This window comes from Canis lupus, chromosome 1 (assembly GCF_048164855.1).
Source record: "Canis lupus baileyi chromosome 1, mCanLup2.hap1, whole genome shotgun sequence".
NCBI classification, from domain to species: Eukaryota; Metazoa; Chordata; class Mammalia; order Carnivora; family Canidae; genus Canis; species Canis lupus.
In genome coordinates, this window is record NC_132838.1 from 117,826,922 (window position 1) to 117,835,938 (window position 9,017).

The following is a 9,017-nucleotide window of genomic DNA, read 5'->3' on the forward strand; positions in this document are numbered from 1 at the left end:
CTCCCTCTGCCTGTGTCTCTGCCTCTCTCTCTGTATCTGTCATGAATAAATAAATAAAATCTTTTAAAAAAATAAAAATAATGAAATATACACCATAATACTTATATTAGCCATTTTTAAATGAACAGTTCATTACATTCACAGCGTTACCTCCTCGTCCCCAGTATAAACTCTGCATCAATTTAACAAAAACTCCTCAATTTTACCTGCCCCGAGCCCCTGGTAACCTCTTTTCTACTTTCTTTATCAAATTGTCAATTCTGAGTACCTCATACGAGTGGAATCATACATTTGTTATGTCTGGCTTATTCACAAAGCACAGTGTTTTTGAGGCCCATGCACGTGGTAGGATATGTCACAATGAAAATTTCCGGGGATCCCTGGGTGGCGCAGCGGTTTGACGCCTGCCTTTGGCCCAGGGCGCGATCCTGGAGACCCGGGATCGAATCCCACGTCGGGCTCCCGGTGCATGGAGCCTGCTTCTCCCTCTGCCTGTGTCTCTGCCTCTCTCTCTCTCACTGTGTGCCTATCATAAAAAAAAAAAAAAAAAAAAAAAAAAAAAGAAAATTTCCTTCCATTTTCTGGCTGCAGAGCATTTCATTGTATGTATATGCCACGTTTTGTGTATCCGTTTATCTATTGTTAGACGCTTGTTTCCACCTTTTAGTTGTTGTAAATAATGCCGTGAACATTGGTGTACAGATAGCTGTTTTCAGTGCGTTAGAACCTATATCTAGGAATGGGATTGCTAGGTCATAGGGTGGGTTTTAATCTTGAGTGACTTCCAAACTGTTTTCCACATCCAAAGCTGCACCTTTTACACCGCCGCCACCAGCAGCACAGGACGGTTCCAATCTTTCCACATCCTCCCTGACATTTATCATTTCCCATCTCCTTGATTATAGCCATTTTAGTCGGTGTGAGGTAGCATCTTATCACAGTTTTTATTTGCATGTCCTTAATGACTAATGGTGTTGACCACCTTTTCATGTACTTATTGGCCACTTGTATATCTTTGGAGAAATGTCTATTCAAATCTTTGCCCATTTTTGAATTAGGCTGTTTGTTGTTGTCATTATCGAGTTGCAATTCTTTTTCTATTCTGAATATGAATCCCTTGTCATATATAACCTGTGAATATTTTTCCCATTCTGAAGGTTGTCTTTTCACTTTTTTTTTTTTTTAAGTCAGCTCCACACCTAGTGTGAAGCAGGCATGGGGCTTGACCTCATGACTGTGAGATCGAGACCTGAGCTGAGATCAAGAGGTGAATGCTTAACTGAGCCACCCAGGTGCCCCTCTTTTCACTTTCTTAATAGTATTTGTTCTTGACAAAGGTTCTTAATTGGATGAAGTTCAGTTTACCTATTTTTTCTTTTGTTGCTTGTGCTTTTGGTGTCATATCCTCAAAATTGTTGCCAAATCCAAGGTCATGAAGATTTTCTCCAAAATTGTCTTCTAAGAGTTTTACAGTTTCAGCTCTTAAGTCAGGTCTTTGATACATTTTGAGTTAATTTTTGTATATGGTATAAGGTAAAAGCTATTCTTTAACCATTGAATGATCTTGGTACCTTTGTCAAAACTCAATTGACCATATAGATGAGGATTTATTTCTGGGTTCTCTGTTCTGTTCCATTGGTCTGTATAGCTGCCTTTATGACAGTACCATACTGTTTCAATTATTGTAGCTTTGTATTAAGTTTTGAAGTATGAGTCCCGACTTTATTCTTTTTTTCCCCAAGATTGCTTTGGCTATTTGAGGGTTAAATGCAATTCCATACGAATTTGAAGATTTATTTCTATTTCTTTGAAATAGGCTATTGGAATTTTGATAAGCGTTGTGTTGAATCTGTATAGCACTCTGAGTTTTGTTGACATGTTAAGTCTTCCTATCTATGAACGGCGAATGTCTTTCCATCTATTTAGATTAAAATATTTTCATTTCTCTCAGCAGTCTTTTGTTGTTTCTGCTTGCAAGTCTTTCACCTCCTTGATGAGATTTATTGCTAAGTATTTAAAATTTTAGATGTTATTTTAAAGGGAATTGTTTTCTTTATTTCCTCTTTGGACTGTTTGATACTATTGTATAGAAACACAACTGATTTTTTTGTGTGTTGCTCTTATACCTTGCAAGCTTACTGAATTCATTTATTGATTTTTAGTGGCTTTCTTGTGGTTTCTCTTAGACTTTCTCTATATCGGATCATGTCATCTGTGAATAGAGATAATTTTACCTCTCTCCAGTTTGGATGCTTTTTACTTCTTTTTCTTGTCTGATTGCTGTGCTAGGATTTTTAGTAGTGTTGAATAACAGCAGTGAAAGTAGGCATCCTTGTCTTGTTCCTGACCTTAGAAGGAAAGTATTCAGTCTTTCACATTAACTATGATGTTAGCTGTGGATTTCCAATAATACCCTTTATCAGATTGAGAATTTTCCCTCTATTCTTGGTTTTTGAAGAGTTTTTATCAGTAAAGGATGTTGGATTTTGTCAAATGCCTTTTCTCCATCAATTGAGATAATCATGTTTCTTTTCCTTTCATTCTTTTTTTAAAACTTGTTTTTATTTTTAAAATTTTTGAAAAGATTTTATTTATTTATTAGAGAGAGAGAGAGTGAGCACATGAGTAGGGGCAGGGGGTCGGGGAGAGGGAGAGGGAGAAGCAGATTCTCCCATCAAGCAGGGAGCCCAACTCAGGGCTGGGCTCAGTCCCAGGATCCCAAGATCATGACCTAAGCTGAAGGCAGATGCTTAATCAACTGAGCCACCTAGGTTTACCTCTTTTCCTTTCATTCTATTAATATGATGTATTATTTAATTAGTTTTCTTATGTCGAATCACTCTTTACATTCTTAGATAAATTCTACTTGGTCATTGTGAATAATCTTTTAATATGCTGTTGGATTTGCATTGCTAAAATTTTGTTGATTTTTGCATCTATATTCGTAAGAGACATTGGTCTGCAATTTTCTTTTCATCTGATGTGTTTATCTGGCTTTGGTATCAAGGTAGTTCTAGCTACATAGAATCAGTTAGGAAGTGTTTCCGCCTTTGCAATTTTTTGGAAGAATTTGGGAAGGATTGGTGTTAATTTCTCTTTAAATTATTAGTTAATCTGTGAAATCATCTGTTTCTGGGCTTTTCTTTGCTGGAAGATTTTTAATTACTTTTTCAATCTCTTTACTTATTATAGATCTGTTGAGATTTTCTATTTCTTTTTGAGTTAGTTTAGGTAAATGTATGTTTCAAGGAATATGTCCATTTCTTCTAGATTATCTAATTTCTTGGCATATAGTTGTGCCTAGTATTCTCTTGTAATCCTTTTTATTTCTGTAGGGTCAGTAGTAATGTACCCACTCTCATTTCTGATTTTAGTTATTTGTGTCTTCTGTCTTTTGTTCTTTGTCAATCTAGCCAAAGGCTTGTCAATTTCTTTCCCTCCCCCCATTCTCTATTTTATTTGTCTCTGGTCTGCTCTTTGTTATTTCCTTCCTTCTGCTAGTTGTGAATGTAGTTGGCTCTTCTTTTTCTAGTTCTTTAAGGTATAAAGTCAAATTACTAATTTGAGGGGTTTTTTTAATATATGCATTAAAATCTATAAATTTCTCTCTGAGCAATGCCACAGTTTGAGCCTATTACATTTTCATTTCTAAGTATTTTCTAATTTCCCTTGTGACTTCTTTTTTGACTTCTTGTTTGTTTAATTTCCACAGTTGTAAATTTTCTATTTTTCTTTCTGTTATTAACTTCTTTTTTTATCACATTGTGATCAGAGAAGATAGTTTGTATGATATCTGATTTTTCTCCCGAGACGTAGTTGGTGGCCTAACACATGATATATCCTGGAAAACATCTCATGTGCACTTGTATTTTATTGTCGGGTAGAGTTTTCTGTATATGTATGTCAGGATGAGTCGATTTATTGTGTTGTTCAAGTCTTTTATTTCCTTACTTATTACCTTTTTGTTCTATCCATTATTGAAAGTAGAATATTGAAGTCTCCAACTATAGCTGTAGACCTATCTATTTCTCTGTGCAACTCTGTCCACATTTGCTTCATATTTTGAGGGTCTGTTATTAGGTGTATAAATGTATGGGGTATAGCATCTTGCTGTGTTGAAACTTTTATTAATAAATACTGTTCTTGGGCATCCCGGGTGGCTCAGCGGTTTAGGGCCGCCTTCAGCCCAGGGCCTGATCCTGGAGACCCGGGATCAAGTCCCACATCGGGCTCCCTGCGTGGAGCATGCTTCCCCCTCTGCCTGTATCTCTGCCTCTGTCTCTCTCTCTCTCTCTCTCTCTCTGTGTGTGTGTCTCTGTCTCTCATGAATAAATAAAATCTTAAAAATAAATAAATAAATACTCTTTTTTGCCTCTTGAATCATATTTCTTTTTTTTTTAAGATTTTATTTATTTATTCATGAGAGACACAAAGAGAGGCAGAGACATAGGCAGAGGGAGGAGAAGCAGGCTCCGCGCAGGAGCCCAATGCAGGATGTGATCCTCCAGGATCACGTCCTAAGCCAAAAGCAGATGCTCAACCACTGAGCCACCCAGGCATCCCCTGAAACATGCCTTATAGCTTTTTTTTGCCCCTCATTTACACCATTATTGCTTTCTTTTGTGTTTAGTTAATGTTTTTATGTAAAATGTTCTGATTCCCTTCTCCTTTCCTATTGTATATATTCTATAGTGATTTTCTTTGTGGTAACCCTGGAAATTACATTACATATAAAACCCCCTAAAGTGATAACATTTCTATTTGAATTTATACCAGCTTAACTATAAAATATCATATAAAATCTCTGTACCTATTGGTCCCTATCACCTCCTTGCTGTTACTGTGTCTCAAATTACATCTTTATATGATGTTTTCCCAATAGCAAAGACTTAATAATTATTTTTATGGATTTTCTTGTAAGTCATGTAGGCAATTAAAAGTGGATTTTAATACAACAATACTAGCTTTTATAATTACAATTGTCTATGTATTTACCTCTGCTGGAGATCTTTGTTTCTTCTGATGGCTTTCATTTCAATGGGGAGGGCTCCCTTCGTCATTTTCTTCAAGGCAGGTCTAATGGCAACTAACTCTCTTAGCTTTTCCTTATCTGGGCATGTTTTAATTTTCCCCTCATTGTTGAAGGACACTTCTGCTTGTTATAGAATTCCTGGCTGAAAATTGTTTTTGCAGGATGCCTGGGTGGCTCAGTGGTTGAGCATTGTCTTTGGCTCAGGAGGTGATTCTGGGGTCTGGGATCGAGTCCCACATCGGGCTCCTTGTGGGGAGCCTGCTTCTCCCTCTGTCTGTGCCTCTGCCTCTCTCTGTGTGTCTCTCATGAATAAATAAATAAAATATTTTTTAAAAATTGTTTTTTCTTTCAGTACTTTGAAAATTCCAACCAATTACCTTCTGGCCTCCAGAATTTCTGATAAGGAATCAGCTAAAACTCTTACTGGGGACCCCTCTATGTGACAGTTGCTTCTCTCTTGCTTTCAAGATGGTCTTTTTCTTTTTTGGCTTTTACCGGTTTGATTACAATATGTCTTGGTGTGGATCTTTAGGGATTAATTCTATAGAAGTTCAGTTGATTTGTAGATTCATGTCTTTCTAAAATTTGGGAGGTTTCTGGCCAATATTTCTTCAAATGTAATTTTGTAGCAGCTTTCTCTCTATTCTTCTTCTGGGACTCTAGCAGTATGTATGTTGGTCTGCATGATCATGCTCCATAGGTCATTAGGTTCTGCTCACTCTTCTTCAATCTTTTTTCTTTCTGTTCCACAGACTCGATCCTTTCAGTTATTCTATCTTCAAGTTCACTAGTTGTGTCTTCTGCCTCTCACATCTGTTCTGAACTCCTTGAATGAATTTTTTATCTTAGTAATTGTATTTTTCAGCTCTGGGATTCCTTTTTGATTCTTTTTTTTTTTAATATTTTCTATGTCTCTATTTTTTTTAATTTTTTATTTATTTATGATAGTCACACAGAGAGAGAGAGAGAGGCAGAGACATAGGCAGAGGGAGAAGCAGGCTCCATGCACCGGGAGCTCGATGTGGGATTTGATCCCGGGTCTCCAGGATCGCGCCCTGGGCCAAAGGCAGGCGCTAAGCCACTGCGCCACCCAGGGTTCCCCTATGTCTCTATTGATATTTTCATTCTGTTCATACATCATTTTCCGTCTTTCACCATATCTTCTCAAGTTCCTTGAGCATTTTAAGACTGTCATTTAAGTCTTTGTCTAGTATGTCTACCAATCGGGCTTCTTTGGGGATATATTTTTGCTTTGAATTGGCCCCACTTTTCTGTTTCTCTATGCCTTACGATTTATTTTGTTGAAAACAGACATTCAGGGGCACGTGAATGACTCAGTGGTTGAGCATCTGCCTTTGACTCAGGTCATGATCCAGGGGTCCTGGGATCAAGGCCCACATCAGGATCCCCACAGTGAGCCTGCTTCTCCCTCTGCCTATGTCTCTGCCCCTCTCTGTGTCTCTCATGAATAAATAAACAAAATCTTAAAAAAAAAAAAAAAGAAAAAAAAAGAAAGAAAGAACACAGACATTTCAATCTTATAATGTGGTAACTCTGGAAATCATATTCCCCCTCTTCCCATGCTTGCTAGCAGTTGTTGTTGTTATAGGGTATCTCTGTGCTGGGGATCAGCCTGAGGTGAAAGTTTAGGGTCATCTCAGATCTCTTCTGAGTTTGCATTTTTCTCTGGGCTTATGCAATGACTTTCTAAATTCCCCTACATTATGTATGTATTGTTGCTTACAAATGTCCTAATCCCTAAATGTCTGGCTTCCAAAGACAGGAAAGGGGAGAAAAACCCTGAGGCTGTCCCTTTAAATCTCCAGGAAGCTGCTTCAGGCAATGAAGGTCGAAACAATGGTGGCCTGCTGCTGTGTCTGCACTTTTGTGATCAGAAGTAGTAATCTGCAATCAGAATATAGAACCCTGATATATAGAGGACAAGGTCCTTATTGTGCATTCCCCAATAACGACACTGGCTGAGCACTTTATTTACAGGATCTCATCAAATCTTCATAAGTGCCCTTTGTAGCCAGTACCATTAAAATCCCTATTTTAAAAATGAAGAAACAGGTTCCCAAAGAAGAAAGCCATTTGATCAGCCTTTCAGTGCAAGAAGAGACTTCACTGCTGTTCTAGATATGTGTGAGAAAGAGAAAAAAGCAGCCTCTGATGTGGGAGCTGGCCTGACACTAATAACTGTTGGTGTTACTGGAAGCTGGCCTAGGTTATGGTATACTGTCAAACATAAATAATTCCACAGAACACCAACATCACACAAAACCTCCCTGTGACAATGATGGATCAAGACAAAAATGAGATCTATAATCATATCTGAAAAGATAAGACAGAAACATTGTCCAAGCCACAAAATACCAAATGTCATCCTCTCCCAGGTCATATGAGTGGCTGCTACTTTAGCTTTGCATCTTCTAGATAGTGTAGAATTACTCCCATCAAATAAGGATTCTCTTCTATATCTCTCCTATATACAAAGCCCTGATTTTTGTCTTCAATGACTTCTGTAGTCAGAGAAGGTTATATTTCCCCAGTCCTAGAGACCAAATCTGATTGTCTTAAGCCTATCATAAAAATTCTATTTTTTCTCAGGGATTGGTTTGGGTCTGCACATGGCACCTAATCCTTCCCAGTGAAACCTTAGGACATCTGATGGGATGATTTTGGAAAATATTTTAACTTTACGATGTAAAAGAACACTCCTTTAGTAAACATCAAATGCAGTAATCATTACTGACTTTCTTTTGCCAAATGTTTTTTGGGCATAGCAGAATTCCATTTGTTTGTTGGGCTGGTGGATTGGTGGTGCTATGTAACTGTTCCTGGCCAGTGGCTTGTGAGCAAGTGACAGGTATCATTTAAGACCAGAGCATTTAATTGTAGACATGAAATCTTACAAAGCTCTCTTTCTTCCTCCTCTGGCATGAAACTAGAAATGTTTGAGATGGCTTTGTTCCATTATCCTCGGTCCCTACGTGATTATATGCCACCCACAATGGACATGGAACTTGAGTGGAGGAGTAAACCTTTGTTTTTATGTCACTGAGATTTGGGATAAGTTTACTATAGAAGCAAATAGACTATCTCGAGTGATGCAGAAATGAGTATCAGGAATTAGGTGCTTCTGTAACCAAACATAAAAATACATGGCATTGGCTTTGACACAAAGCAAAGGGAACAAGAAAATTTATTTGAAAGCATCAGGACTGGGCGGCCCCAGTGGCTCGGCGGTTTAGTGCCACCTTCGGCCCAGAGCCTGATCCTGGGGACCAGGGATCGAGTGCCACGTCGGGCTCCCTGCTTGGAACCTACTTCTCCCTCTGCCTGTGTCTCTGCCTCTCTCTTTCTGTGTCTCTCATGCATAAATAGATAAAATCTTTTTTTTTTACAATTATTTATTTATTTATTCATAGAGACACACACAGAGAGAGGCAGAGACACAGGCAGAGGGAGAAGCAGGCACCACGCAGAGAGCCTGACGTGGGACTCGATCCAGGGTCTCCAGGATCATGCCCTGGGCTGCAGGCGGGGCTAAACCGCTGCTTCTCCCACTGCCTGTGTCTCTGCCTCTCTCTCTCTGTGTCTCTCATGCATAAATAGATAAAATCTTAAAAAAAAGAAAGAAAGAAAGCATCAAGATGATGATTGTTGCCCAAGATACTTTTTTTTTTAAAAAAGATTTTATTTATTTATCCATGAAAGACACAGAGAGAGGCAGAGACATAGGCAGAAGGGGGAAACTGCTCATGTGGGAAGGAGGGCACATCTTTCAATGCCACCTCAGGCATAGCGAAGGATAGTCATGGAAAAGGAGAAACCTCTCTGGAGAGTAAGTAGAGACGTGAGCCGCAGGGAACAAAGATTTAGAAAGCACCCCCACCCCCCTCAATGAGCTGATCTGGTGCTCTGCTAATTGAGCAGTCCTTCCAGTTTACAAGACAAGAGGTCCTGGCAGTTTCCTCAGTTG